Raw genomic sequence first — 15,413 nt, 5'->3', positions numbered from 1 at the left:
AAGTGCTGCACTCAATATGCTAGCAAATTTGGAAAACTCAGCAGTGGCCATAGGAATGGAAAAGGTCAGTTTTCATTCCAATCCCAAAGAAAGGCAATTCCAAAGAATGCTCAAACTACCGCACAATTGCACTCATCTCACATGCTAGCAAAGTAATGCTCAAAATTCTCCAGGCCAGGCTTCAGCAATATGTGAACCATGAACTTCCAGATGCTCAAGCTGGTTTTAGAAAAGGCAAAGGAACCAGAGGTCAAATTGCCAACATCTGCTGGATCATCAAAAAGCAAGAGAGTTCCAGAAAAACATCTATTTCTGCTTTACTGACTATGCCAAAGCCTTTGACCGTGTGGATCACAATAAACTGTGGAAAATTCTGAATGAGATGGGAATACCAGACCACCTGACCTGCCTCTTGAGAAACCTGTATGCAGGTCAGGAAGCAACAGTTCGAACTGGACATGGAACAACAGACTGGTTCCAAATAGGAAAAGGAGTACGTCAAGGCTATATACTGTCACCCTGCTTATTTAACTTATATGCAGAGTACATCATGAGAAACGCTGGGCTGGAGGAAGCACAAGCTGGAATCAAGATTGCCGGGAGCAATATCAATAACCTCAGAGATGCAGACGACACCACCCTTATGGCAGAAAGTGAAGAGGAACTAAAAAGCCTCTTGATGAAAGTGAAAGTGGAGAGTGCAAAAGTTGGCTTAAAGCTCAACATTCAGAAAACTAAGATCATGGCATCTGGTCCCATCACTTCATGGGAAATAGATGGGAAAACAGTGGAAACAGCGTCAGAATTTATTTTTCTGGCTCCAAAATCACTGCAGATGGTGACTGCAGCCATGAAATTAAAAGACACTTACTCCTTGGAAGAAAAGTTATGACCAACATAAATAGCATATTGAAAGGCAGAGACATTACTTTGCCAACAAAGGTTCGTCTAGTCAAGGCTATGGTTTTTCCAGTGGTCATGTATGGATGTGAGAGTTGGACTGTGAAGAAAGCTGAGCACTGAAGAATTGATGCTTTTGAACTGTGGTGTTGGAGAAGACTCTTGAGAGTCCCTTGGACTGCAAGGAGATCCAACCAGTCCATTCTAAAGGAGATCAGCCCTGGGATTTCTTTGGAAGGAATTATGCTAAAGCTGAAACTCCAGTACTTTGGCCACCTCATGCGAAGAGTTGACTCATTGGAAAAGACCCTGATGCTGGGAGGGATTGGGGGCAGGAGGAGAAGGGGACGACAGAGGATGAGATGGCTGGATGGCATCACTGACTCAATGGACGTGAGTCTGAGTGAACTCCGGGAGTTGGTGATGGACAGGGAGGCCTGGCATGCTGTGATTCATGGGGTCGCAAAGAGTCGGACACGACTGAGTGACTGAACTGAACTGAACTGAACTGAAAATGGATAGAGTGGATTAAATGCTTTCTAAGGTCTTTCAAATTGTGATGTTGGAGAAGACTCACGAGAGTCCCTTGGACAGCAAGGAGATCCAAGCAGTCAATCCTAAAGGAAATCAACCCTGAATATTCATTGGATGAACTGTTGCTGAAGCTGAAGGTCCAATACTTTAGTCACCTGATGCAAAAAGTCAACTCATTGGAAAAGACACTGATGCTCGGAGAGATTGAAAGCAAAAGGAGAAGGATGAGATAGTTAGATAATATCACCGACTCAATGGACATGAATTTGTGCAAACTCCAGGAGACAGTGGAAAACAGTGGAGCCTGCCATGGTGCAGTCCATGGAGTCATAAAGAGTCAGACTCGACTTAGCACTTAGCAACTGAAAAACTACAAAGGTCTTTTCCAACACTCTTGTGTTCCCTGATTTGAAGCCATGCAAATCTAAGATAAGGCTATGTAATGGGAGGAGGGGCCACATTAGAGCAAATATGTGTTTACTTACAACCTGTCCTAATGCAGAGCTGATCCCAGATCTCTGCCAGCAACAGAGGGAGAAGAGTTAACACACTCCAGATGAGAGTCTGTTCAAATTGTCTGGCTGAAAGCCTGTGGTGGAAATGAAAGACAGGCTGAGAGGAGAGCCTGAGGGGTAATTAAGAGAGAAACATGAACCTCTGTGAGGCTGTACCCAGCCCAAGATGAAAGGAAGGCGGGAGGGCCAGGCTACACAAAGCCTCCAAGGGCTCTTGGCTGCTGGCCAAAGGCACCCTTTATCCAGAAGGATGGCTGTTTGTTCTCAGAGCATGTGGTCTGCCCTGCCAGAGACGCACCTGGACTCCTAGTGTGCTCTGGAGTAATAATTGTACTGAGAAGGCATCTATCATTAGTTACAGAACAATATGTGCCAGGCAGTGTCTACACATCACCTCATCACTTCTCCCAATAATGCTGGCAGGCAGGAATGATGACCTTCACTTCATCGAGGAGAAAAATGTAGCTAGTAAGGGGTTGATTGAGGACTTGAACCCAGGAAGCTTTGGCTACCCGTGGACAGGTGCCCTGGAACTGGTCAGGTAAAAAATCAGAGACTTCGGATTTCATTTATTTAGGTATAATTGACATATAACATTATATTGATTTAAGGTGTACAACATAATGATTCAATATTTGCATACATTGCAAAATAATCTCTACAATAAGTCTTATTAACATCTGCCACCATACAGTTACAATTTTTTTCTTGTGATGGGTATTCAAATATGTCATACACTCTTGTTAACTATAGTCACCATTCTGCAGGCTTCCCTGGTAGTTCAGCTGGTGAAGAATCCACCAGCAATGCAGGAGATCCCGGTTCAATTCCTGGGTTTGGAAGATCCATTGGAGAAGGGATAGACTACCGCTCCAGTATTCTTGGGCTTCCCTGATGGCTCAGCTAGTAAGAAATCTGCCTGCAGTGTGGGAGACCTGGGTTTGATCCCTGGGCTGGGAAGATTCCCTGGAGAAGGGAATGGCTACCCACTCCAGTATTCTGAGTCGCAAAGAGTCAGACACAACTGAGTGACTCATTTTCACTTCACTTCCTTTCACCATTCTGTACATTACATCCCAGGACTTACTTCGTAACTGAAAGTTTATACATTTGACCCCCTTCAACCATCTTACCCACTCCCCCACCCTCTACCTCTGGCAGCCACCAATCTATTCTCTGTATCTATGAGCTTGGTTTGGGTGTTACTTTTTAGATTCCAAATATAAGTGAGATCATATGGTATTGTCTTTCTCTGTCTGACTTATTTCATTTAGCATAACACCCTCAAGTGGTAAAGGACCCGCCTGCCAATGCAGGAGATGTAAGAGATGTAGGTTCGATCCTATGTTGAGAAGATCCCCTGGAGAAGGAGCTGACCACTCCAGCATTCTTTCCTGGGAAATCCCATGGACAGAGAAGCCTGGTGGCCTGCAGTACATGGGGTTGAGAAAGAGTCATATATGACTAAGCATGAGCACATGCATGCACACACATACACATACACACACACACACACAATGCCGTCAAGGTCCATCCATGCTGTGGCAAATGGCAAGATTTCATTCTTTTCTATGGCTGAATTATATTGTATACATAGTGTATATATACACCGCGTTTCTTTATCCATTCATCCATCAATGAACAGTTAGGTGTTTTCCATCCTGGTTAGTGTAAATAATGCTGTGATGCACATGGGGTTACAGGTACTTTTTTGAGTTAGCTTTTTCATTTACTTTAATTAAATATATAGAAATTGATTTGCTGGATCAGAGACTTCAGATTTCAAGCCACACCAGTTGCAGTGACACGCGCTCGTGCCTCCTGGTGCTGTTGCAGTGTGCTTTCACACTGATTCAAGCCCACCATGCTGGGCCATTACTCCCTTCTAGTAAATGGACACACTGAGACTCGGACTGACAGGTGAAGTGACCCAGCCATGGTCACACAACTTGTAAATGCTGGAACTGGGATTCCATCCATAGGAACTGGAGTGCCAAGTCAGGACTCTAACTGGTGGATTATTCTTTTTCCATGTGATAGTCATAGTGGATATCTGTGCGTTTTGCATAAATATCCATTCTTCCTCTCTCTAGGGACCTCATCTGAATCTTTTGGGGGATCACACCCACCACAGCCCACCATCACCATCTCAATCCAAGTGATTTGGGTGAAATTGATATTCCCTGAGGAGCGGAGGACAAACGCAAGATGAAAGAAACCCCAAGTCCTGAACTGGCAGAAGAGCAACTGTGGTTCATCCTAGGCTCTGCTGAGCTGTGGGGTGCAGGCCCCCATGTTCTGCAGCCTTTGAGAAATAAACTTGTTGTGCCCTTGAGAAATAAACACAGCTGTCAGAAAGTTAGAGGATTTAGCCATGACTAATCCCAGGGCACAGATGGAATAGGAACTCAGGGGTTCCCTGAGAAGTGAAGTGTTTGGGGAAAAAAATGTCAGCACATACACAGAGCAAGGAGGGAGGGAGGAGATAGTCCAATGCATATACAATATAATTAAGCTTCAGAACAGGAATAAAGGCTGAATGCACAGATCAGGGCCATTGCCACCTTCTATATGTGGCCTTTGTTCTATTGCCCTCTAGTGATCACACAGGGACCAGCCGGCCAGTTTTAATGGAATTAAAATGCTAGCAGAAAAGTAAAACTGTTCTCCAAGGAAGGGAGAACACAGAGCTTGGAGCATCTGCAAGAAACCAGATCCCGTACCCTCCAGTCTTCAGTCACTGGCCTCATTAAGGCCCTCCTTCATCTCTGCCTTGTACTTCTACAACAGCCTCCTCATGGGTACTAATAAAAATAGTAAAATAACCTACTGAAGGCTGACTCTGCAGGCACTGTGCCAAATGCTTATTCCCAATGTCTCACTGAACTTTTACAACCACCTCTGGAATTATGAACTATCCCATTTACAGATGAGTCAACTGAGGTTTGTGCAAGTAAGGAAACTTACCCCTAAGTCACATGACTAACTATAAGTAATAAAAAGGAGTGACCACTGATGGGGATAAACTTTTTAAGAGAGAGAGTAATAAAATGTCCTAAAATTGATTGTGGTAACGGTTGTACAAGTCTGTAAATATATGAACATCCAATGAATTGCGTAGCACATACGTTAATTTCCTATCACCATTGTGACAAGCCACCACCATCAGGTGGCTTTAAACAACACCAATGTGTTATTTGATAGTCTGGAGGTCAAAAGCTAAAATCAATGTGTTAGCAGGACTGTGTTCCTTCTGGAAGCCCAGGGAGGAATCTGTTTCCTTGCTCTTTCTAGCTTCTGGAGTCCAACAGTATTCCCTGGCTCCTGGCCCCTTACTGCATCTTCCAAGTCACTTAAACTCCTAGTTCCACATCACATTTCCTTTTTCTCTCTCTCACCTTCTTGCTTTCCTCTTATGAGGACCCTACTGGACCCACCTGAATAATATAGGATAATCTCTCTATCGCCAAATTATTAGTTTAATCAAGTATTCAAAGTCAATTTACCAGGCAGGGTAACATATTCACAAGTTCCAGGGATTTGAATGCAGATGTCTTTAGGGGTCATTATTTAGCCTCTCATGGTATATGCTTAATAAAGCTGCTATTTTTTAAAAGAAGGCATGTAAATGCTGAGAAGGACATGGTCTAGGAAGATCAGATCTGGGGAAAGTTCTTCTATGAAACCACTCACATTATATTGTCGCCATCTCCATACCAGGCTGTGGGTGCCTGGGGGCAGAGACTGGCTGATCTTCACATCTGTACCCTCAGCACCCAGCCCAGGCCTGGCACAGGGTTGGGTACTCAGTGAATGGGTTTTTTGCCCTTCGTGTGTCATCTCAGCTCACTAAGCCAAACCTTCTCTTCTCTGGTCTCAGCATCATGACAACTTTGCACAGAGCTCCAAACGGACCCCAGTGTGGATGGCGAGTCCTCAAAGGTCCCCACGCCATCACGTCGGAGTGGCTGTGCAGGCACACCTAGCCTGGACTGACCCTCAACCTTTGAGACCATGGGCCCACAGGCAGGGCATAGGAATGGAAAGCAGAGACTTCAAACTAGCGCGCCGACTCGGGACCCTGGGTGAGCACCCTCCCCTCCCTGCACCTCGGTTTTCATCTGAAAAATAGGTCCAAGGTACAGCTGTCTGATAGTCCCTTCTGTCTTGTACCAGGCTCAACACTCAGAGGAAGCTCTGACGTTTGGTCAACCGATGAAGATTTCTTTCTACACAGAGAACAAGGGGCCTCCCTCTGCTCCGTGTTGATCACAGCACCTCAGCTGCCATTGCAGAGATGCAACGCATCAGAAATGTCCAATAAATCTTCACAGGCCTGGTCACCATCCACCGGAACTCCATGGTGAGATCTCATTTCAGAGAGAACCTTTCCGCCAAGTTGACTTTAATCCCCACTCTGGGTACAGTGATGACCAGGGACAAATGGGCCTGTGCCCCACCAGATCTCCTTTGGTCCTCCAGGAGATGCTCTGACAGATCCTGTACTATAACCACACCACTGCCTGTCCTGTATCCCAGTAACTTCCTCAAGAAGGGAACGGGAAACAAAGTTTAGCAACTTGTTCTTAGCAAACCCAAGGTGGCTTCAGAGGCAACACCTTCCAAGGATAACTAAAGACCAGAAGAGGGACTTGGTGACATTTCAGCCAGGCAGATTCTACCTGGTGACTTTGTTGCTATGACACTGCCGGTCAGATGGGCATTTTTCACACTCTGCCTGCTTTTCCCACAGGATGAAAGACTCAAGTGGTGGGTGCTGTTAAGTTTAATAGCTTATGGCTCCATTTGAGCAAAAATTTAAACACATGAACTTACTAAATTTGTAATCATTGAATTTTTTTCAAATTAGTGTCCTTAAATGCTAACAATGGGTCTTACACCCACAAATGAGTACTAAAAAATAAGTTTTAAATATTCTTTTGTCCAATTCCCATATATTTTTGTAGGCTACTCTAACATATTAACAACTCTTTAACCCTCCCTTTTGTACACAATGTGATTAGCCCAGGGGACAATGAAAACCTCATAAACTAAGAGGTTTAAGTGAAGTGATAAGTCACTCAGTCATGACTCTTTGCAACCTGATAGACTGTAGCCCACCAGGCTCCTCTGTCCATGGGATTCCCAATCAAGAATACTGGAGTGGGTTGCCATTCCGTTCTCCAGGGGATCTTCCCGATCCAGGAGTTGAACCTAGGTCTCTTGCATTGCAGGTGGATTCTTTCCTGTCTGAGCCACCAGGGGAGCCCCAAGAGGTTTATATAGCACCTACATAGCAATAATACTTGCTATTTATTGAATATCCACAATGTGCCAGGTCCTTTACATGTTTGTCAACTCAGCCATCACAAGTCGCACTATTAATTATGTACATTTTAAACATAAAAATAATGATGGTCAAGCAATTTGGCCAAATTCTTCCAGAACCAGGATTTCAACCCAGGGCTATAAGACTTTGCCCTAGTCACCAGGCCACTCTGCCAACCAGTCCAAACCGATGTTATCCACCCTCCCTCCCCTTTCTCCCCAAGCCCATCTCATATTCCACTTGACCTATCCTACATCCCAGGACCCTGCCAGCACCTCCAGCCCACAGCACCCCATCTCCCACATCCTCTGCCCAATATTCACACCCCCATAGTAAAGACTCGCACTGTGTCCACCTCCTCCCATCCAATCCCTTCCCAGAAACCTCAGCTAACAGAGCTTTACCCTCCCCTGCTCTTCCTTCACTGTCACACACACAGTCGTCACTTCTGCTCCACTTGTTCACAGGCACACACATCCATCATGAGCCCCAACGGATGCCGCAGGAAGCAGATCTAACATTTCTCCTCTGGACCTCCCACCAGGCCCAGGGTGTGATGGATAAGCCTCCTCCCTGCCCAGCACCTACTCCTGGAAGGATGAACTGGCTTGTGCAGCGCTGGCATTTAGAGCCGAGAAAGCTGACAGACTGATGGCCTCTCTCCGGCAGCCAGGTGGCCCGTGTTCTCGTTAGGAGCTGCTCCTCCTCACAGGGCAGGGCTGTAGGAAGCACCTCTGTGGGCCCGGTGCTGTGCTAGGCGCTTCACAAACCCTTCACCTCCTCTCACTCTCCTAACACCCCAAGGAGAAGGGATTGATGGTCCCCACTTCAGGGATGAGGGGCGTGGTTCAGATCAGTCCCTGCTGGGGCCGGGATTCAGACCTCGTTCTGCTCAAGTGCGAAGTCACCTGATTTGCAGAGCAGCAGTCGGGGGAGGAAAGGAGGTGCTGTTTTACCCACACTTGGGGCTTCTGAGGGTGTGCTGCACCTCCACAGGTACACCCTCCATGCCTTCTAAAGACAGGTTTACCTCTTAATTCCACCTGTGTGCTTTTCTCCTTCCAATGAAGGCTGACATCTCATGGTCCCTTTTGTGACTAGAACTTTTCAAGAGTAGAAAACAAACATTTTTGAACAGAAAAGATCTGATGGGATACCCCATTTAGTCATTCTAAACTAAGCCCACTGATGCATCACACCCCAAACAGCTCAGCTTATTCCTTGCACACACATGTGCATGCACATACACATACACACACACGCACACACACACACACACACACACACACTCCTATGGAGACTCCAGAATTGGCCAGCTCCTGATTCCTCTTCTGTACTCCCTACTCCAGTCCTCTAATGCAGAGAATTCTACCTGCTTTGGGCCAGTCCTCTTACTTGGAACTAACTGCTTCTGGCTTGTTGGATGTTCACTGCCTCGGGCTAGGATGCTCTCCTGCAGCCTCCCGTTCACCCACTCGAGGCTCCCTGCCAGGACCTCTACTGCACACCCTTAATGCCGCACAGGTTAGGGTAAGGGAAACAACCCACAAGGCACACACATACATCTCACAATTTAATATTTGGCGTGATAAACAAGTTCATCCTTCCATGATCTAAAGCTACCAAGATACTTTGGGAATCGGCAAAAGATTAGGAACAAAAACAACAGAAAAAGATCAGGTCGCATGAGACCACTCTGTTCTTTGGATGATACTCTAATCGTAACTACTTCTCAGCCCCATTTGCAATGCCAGTCAACACAGCTGCACGGCATCAGCACAGCCAGCCTCAGCTTTTCTAAGCCAACTCCAGTCTGGCCCCTTGCTGACCTCATCATCCTCCCAACTCACTGGTATGTAGGGAAGAAACTAACTGAAGGATATGCCTGGACTGATCAATGAATAAATGGCCAGACGTGACTGGAAAAACTAGAGAACTAGCCAAACCATAGAATTCTGTGTCTGAGTCACTAAGTTGGAAACCCTCTTTCTTAGCTGGTCTCTAGGGCTGGACAGCAAGACCAGGTGTAGCCAAGGAAAGAAGGTGATGGAGCATGACCTTGATAGTCAGACAAGGAGGCCACAGGCTGGGCCTTCTTGGATGTGTGTATTAATTTTCCCATTGCTATGGTTGCTCTTTTGGTTAAAAGTAATGAATCTCTTGTTTAAGTAGTAAGTGTGAAGTTTGCTACATTTGCTTTTCACTCATCTAGAGGAGAAAATAAAAGAATCCATACTGTTAGGAAAGGCATGTTAATAGGACAAATAATACCTGAAACAAACCCTTTGCAGTTGGTCACAATTCCAAGGGGATAGACCCAGAAGTTAGTTAAATAAACAGGGTGACAATATACAGCCTTGACGAACTCCTTTTCCTATTTGGAACCAGTCTGTTGTTCCATGTCCAGTTCTAACTGTTGCTTCCTGACCTGCATACAAATTTCTCAAGAGGCAGATCAGGTGGTCTGGTATTCCCATCTCTTTCAGAATGTTCCACAGTTTATTGTGATCCATACAGCCAAAGGCTTTGGCATAGTCAATAAAGCAGAAATAGATGTTTCTCTGGAACTCTCTTGCTTTTTCTATGATCCAGCGGATGTTGGCAATTTGATCTCTGGTTCCTCTGCCTTTTCTAAAACCAGCTTGAACATCAGGAAGTTCAGGGTTCACATACTGCTGAAGCCTGGCTTGGAGAATTTTGAGCATTACTTTACTAGCGTGTGAAATGAGTGCAATTGTGCAGTAGTTTGAGCATTCTTTGAATTGCCTTTCTTTGGGATTGGAATGAAAACTGACCTTTTCCAGTCCTGTGGCCACTGCTAGACTGAGGCCAGGTATACATACAAATACTAATAACTGTACAATAACATATGAATACTAATACTACATATACAAATACTAATAACATACATCAGTTCAGTTCAGCTCAGTCGTGTCCAACTCTTTGCGACCCCATGAATCACAGCACGCCAGGCCTCCCTGTCCATCACCAACTCCCGGAGTTCACTCAAACTCACATCCATCGAGTCAGTGATGCCATCCAGCCATCTCATCCTCTGTCATCCCCTTTTCCTCTTGCCCCCAAGCCCTCCCAGCATCAGGGTCTTTTCCAATGAGTCAACTCTTCACATGAGGTGGCCAAAGTACTGGAGTTTCAGCTTTAGCATCAGTCCTTCCAAAGAACACCCAGGACTGATCTCCTTTAGAATGGACTGGTTGGATCTCCTTGCAGTCCAAGGGACTCTCAAGAGTCTTCTCCAACACCACAGTTCAAAAGCATCAATTCTTCGGCGCTCAGCCTTCTTCACAGTCCAACTCTCACATCCATACATGACCACAGGAAAAACCATAGCCTTGACTAGATGGACCTTTGTTGGCAAAGTAATGTCTCTGCTTTTCAATATGCTATTAAATACAAATAACATACATACATACAAATACTAATAACATACAAACAACTAATGATTTTTCAGGCTTGCTGTAGCCCATGCACTTCATTGCTGTGCAGTTGCTAAGTCACGTCTGACTCTTTGTGACCCCATGGACTCCAGCACATCAGGCTTCCCTGTTCTTCACTATCTCCCAGAGTTTGCTCAAACTCATGTCCATTGAGTCAGTGATGCCTTCCAGCCATTTGCCAACCCCTCCTCCTCCTGCCCTCAATTTTTCCCAGCATCAGGGACTTTGCCAGTGAGTTGGCTCTTTGCATAAGGTGGCCAAAGTATTGGAGCTTCAGCTTCAGCATCAGTCCTTCCAATGAATATTCAGGGTTGATTTCCTTTAGGATTAACTGGTTTGATCTCCTTGCTGTCCAAGGGACTCTCAAGTCTTCTTCTGTACCACAGTTTGAAAGCATCAATTCTTCAGCACCCAGCTTTCTTTATGGTCCAACTCTCACATTCGTACATGACTAATAGAAAAACCATAGCTTTGACCAAATGTACCTTTGTCGTGAAAGTGACATCTCTGCTTTTTAACATGCTGTCTAAGTTTATCATAGTTTTCCTTCCATGGAGTAAGTGTCTTTTAATATTGAGGCTGTAGTCACCATCTGCAGTGATTTTGGAGCCCAAGAAAATAAAATCTGTCACTGTTTTCACTTTTTCCCCATCTGTTTGCCATGAAGTGATGGGGCCGGATGCCATGATCTTCTTTTTTTGAATGTTGAGCTTTAAGCCAGCTTTTTCACTCTCCTCTTTCACCCTCACATTTCTTATATCTCACAGAGATCTTGGTTACAACATGAAAGACAAAATTATATAGTCTTTAAACTTTATTTCTGAAGATTTTTTTAAAAAAAATGCAAAACCACAAAATCTCCCTGAGAAACATAATTTTCAAACTCCTAGAATTCAGTTACTTTTATTAAAAATGCTGTATTTGCAAAATGTATATAACATATAAATTCAGATGTTTATGTGCAAATCTTTGTTAATTTTAAAGTTAAAATTCAGTTTTAAGAACTCCACTTTCGTCCCACCCTTCCCTACCCAGGCCACTTAATTCTGATATATTCAAGCAGTAGCAAACCCAACAAAGCTGCTCCTAAGGAAAGGCTAGAAGCACTAATAAACCATTCTGTCAAAGACCTGGGACAGAATTTCAAAGAGGTCCTCAATGGGCTAATATTGCAGCCAGCCAATCAGCCCCCAGTAACTCTACACCACCATTCTCCAAAGAGAGGCCTCCTTCAGGCAAGGGAAACAGGAAGTCCTTAATTTTCTGCTGCTCAAAAAGATGCTCAGGAAGTTCACACATTTAAGATGCCTATCAGATTCAAGAGAACAGAATAAGCTAAGTATACAAAGTGTTAGGTCGGTAGAAAAGGAAAAAGAAGTCCAGAATGGGGGTGGCTAAAAGACAAGGAAAGGAAAAGCCCGGGGAAATAGAACAAAGGAGGGTCCGAGGACCGGAGTGAGGACCTCAGGTAGAACAAACATCACTCCTGGCTAGCCTAGTTTACATATGGCTGGCCCAGGGGGAGGAAAAAACATAAAAAAAGAGGAGCCAAAGGGCCGGGCGTCTCTCTCATGCGCGTGCTCGCTCTCTCTCTCTCTCTCTCTCTGTCTTCTGTTCAGTCTTTTGGGTCGGCATGCCCTCATGCCTCGAGGATGTATTTTCCTTTATTTTCTAAATAAAACTGAGCTGTAACACTGTCCGAGAGCTGTGACCCGCCGAAGGCTTTAATGTCCGTCGCGTCAAATTTTGTTGTGACGAGACAGAACCCTCCCCTGATAAAAGGAAGGTGTCTCTCTGCCAGGGCCTTTTCCCTACGCCACGTGTTCCCACCAGGAATCATCAGGATACCCAAACGGCTTCACAGTTCCTGCTTTCTGACTGCTGTCATATTTGCCATCTTTACCAGCAAAGGGAAATGACATCAGAAGACTGTGGAGTGCCAACCAACAAGAAGTTAAGGGGGTCCCACTATACTTCCCCAGCTTATCTCCTTTAGAAATCAGTAGAGAGAAACCAATAATTCGTTAAGTATTTGTCTATATTAACTTATTTTCTGCTTAACAACCCTTTAGGATAGGTATTAATACAATCAAAACCCCATTTTACAGAGAACACTGAGGTGCAGTGAGGTCACAGGCCAGTAGGTGGCAGAGCAGGGTCTCAACACAGGCCAGGTAACTTACAAGCCTATCCTGACTCTCCTGGCAAAACAGTAATAGCTGTTACTATTTGATGAGAATCCTTTATGAATCAGATGGATTATACTTTATTGAATGCCAATGACAACCCAGCAAGGCACGGGTGTTTTGTTTTTTATCACAAAAAAGTAAAATTTGTTTTTTCCCATGTCCTGTTCTATGAGATTTTAAACATGTGTGCAATATTGTAACCACCACCAGACAGGACATAAAATAATTCCAACTTGAAAAAGAATTCCCTTTACCCTTTGTGTTCAAATTCCCAACCTTAACTCCTGGCAGTCACTGCTCTGGTCTCTGTTTCTACATTTTTTTTCCAGACTGTCATATAAATGGAATATTCTATAACCTTTTGAGACAGGGTTCTTTCAGTTACAGTAACAAATCTGAACTGCATTCCTGTTGTTGCGTGCGTTAATAGTTCATTCCTCAGTTGCTCAGTTGCTGCTGCTGCTGCTAAATCACTTCAGTCGTGTCCGACTCTGGGCGACCCCATAGACGGAAGCCCATCAGGCTCCTCTGTCCCTGGGATTCTCCAGGCAAGAACACTGGAGTGGATTGCCATTTCCTTCTCCAATGCATGAAAGAGAAAAGTGAAAGTGAAGTCGCTCAGTCCTACCAGGCTCCTCCGTCCATGGGATTCTCCAGGCAAGCGTACTGGAGTGGGGTGCCATCACTCCACAATTCGTTTATCCATTCACCTACAGACCGACATTTGAGTGGTTTCCATTCTTTTATGAGTTATACTGCTATAAACACATATGCCTATGTATACAAATCTATAAACATAAACGTTTACTTCTCTGGGATAAAGCCTTAGAAATGGAATTGCTAAGTCATATATGGTCAATATATGTTTACTTTGTTTAAGAAACCACGAAGCTGTTTACCAAACTGGCAATACCATTTTGCAGCCCAACCAGGACTCTGGTTATTCTGCATGCTCATTAGCACTCCGTATTGTGTTTTGTTAATTTAGCCATTCTAAGGGGTATGCAATAATATTTCATTATGGTTTCAATTATTACTAAGGATGTTTTCAGTTGCTTGTTTGCCATCCTTAGATCCAACCATATTCCCTATGGTGAAGTCTGTTCAAATCTTTTACCCATTTTTTTAAATGTTTGGGTAAATGTTGCTAAGTTTTGAGAGATTCTGATATATCTTAAATACAGTGCTTTTTTCTTGTAATGTGCTCCAATATGGAGCTGGCTTTCTACTCTCTTAACAGAGTCCTTCGTAGAGCAAAAGTTTTTACTTTTGACTAGATTCAACAAACCAACCTTTTCTTTATGCATCATGCTTGTGGTGTCAGATCTAAGAAGTACTTGTCTAAGCCAATAGGAAAATTTTTTCTCCTATGTTTTCTTCTAAAAGCTTTATAATTTTATGTTTTATACTTAGGTCTACCAACCAATTGGAGTTTTGGCCAGGGCTGGGGGTAGGGGGAGGGGTGTGTATACAACATGAAGTATAGATAAACATTACTTTTTTGCATTAGGGTGTTCCAGCACTGTTAAAAATTGCCATTTCACGTTTGCCAAAAATCAGTTGACACTATTTATGACAGTATATTTTCTATATTTTATATTGTGTATATATTTCATTTGTCAATATGTATATCCTTTCACTGATTTTATGCTGTCTTACTCACTATAGCTTTACATTGTGTCTTAAAATCAGTTAGTAAAAGTCCTTCAGTTCTGTTCTTTCTCAAAATTGTTTTGGCTTACAAGTTCCTTTCCATACAACATCAGAATATACTATATACAAAGACTCTGTATTAGTCTGTTCAGGCTGCTGTAACAGAGTAGCACAGACTGGTTTATAAATAAGAGAAATTTATTTTCTACAGTGGTGGAGGCAAGAAGTTCAAAATCAAGGTACCAGCAGATTTGGTGTCTGATGAGAGTCTGCTTCCTGGTTGATAGACAAGCTGTCTTCTTGCTGAGTCTTCATTCGGTAAATGGGGCAAGGTTTCTCTCCAGAGTCTCTTTTATAAGAACAGTAATCCCATTCATGACAGCCCTGCCTCATGACCCAATCACCTTCCAAAGGCTCCACCTCTAAATACCATCACTTTAGGGATCAAGTTTCAGCTTAGGAATTTCCGGGGGGGGCGCGGGGGGCGCGGGGGCGGGAGGGGAACAAAAACATTCAGTCTATCACAGAAGCCTTCTGGGATTTGGATGGGAGTTGCATTAAATCTCTAATAAGTCAATTTAGGGAGAATTAAACAATATCGAGTCTTCCAATCCATGAATACAATATGTCTCTACATTTATTTAGGTCTTCTTTGATCTCTTCAATTCGTGCTTTGAGAAGGCAAAAATTTTAATGTCACTACATAAATAGGTTGGTTACTTAACTAAGGTCACACCTTGTAGTAGAGTTAGCATTCTGAACGAAGTTTTATCTGCCTCCAGAGCCGTGATTCTTTCCACTAAGCCATACAGTCTCACAAACAGACATTTTTTTA

Source organism: Bos mutus, chromosome 10, assembly GCF_027580195.1.
Source record: "Bos mutus isolate GX-2022 chromosome 10, NWIPB_WYAK_1.1, whole genome shotgun sequence".
In the NCBI taxonomy this organism is placed as follows: Eukaryota; Metazoa; Chordata; class Mammalia; order Artiodactyla; family Bovidae; genus Bos; species Bos mutus.
Note: the sequence above shows the minus strand (reverse complement) of the source record.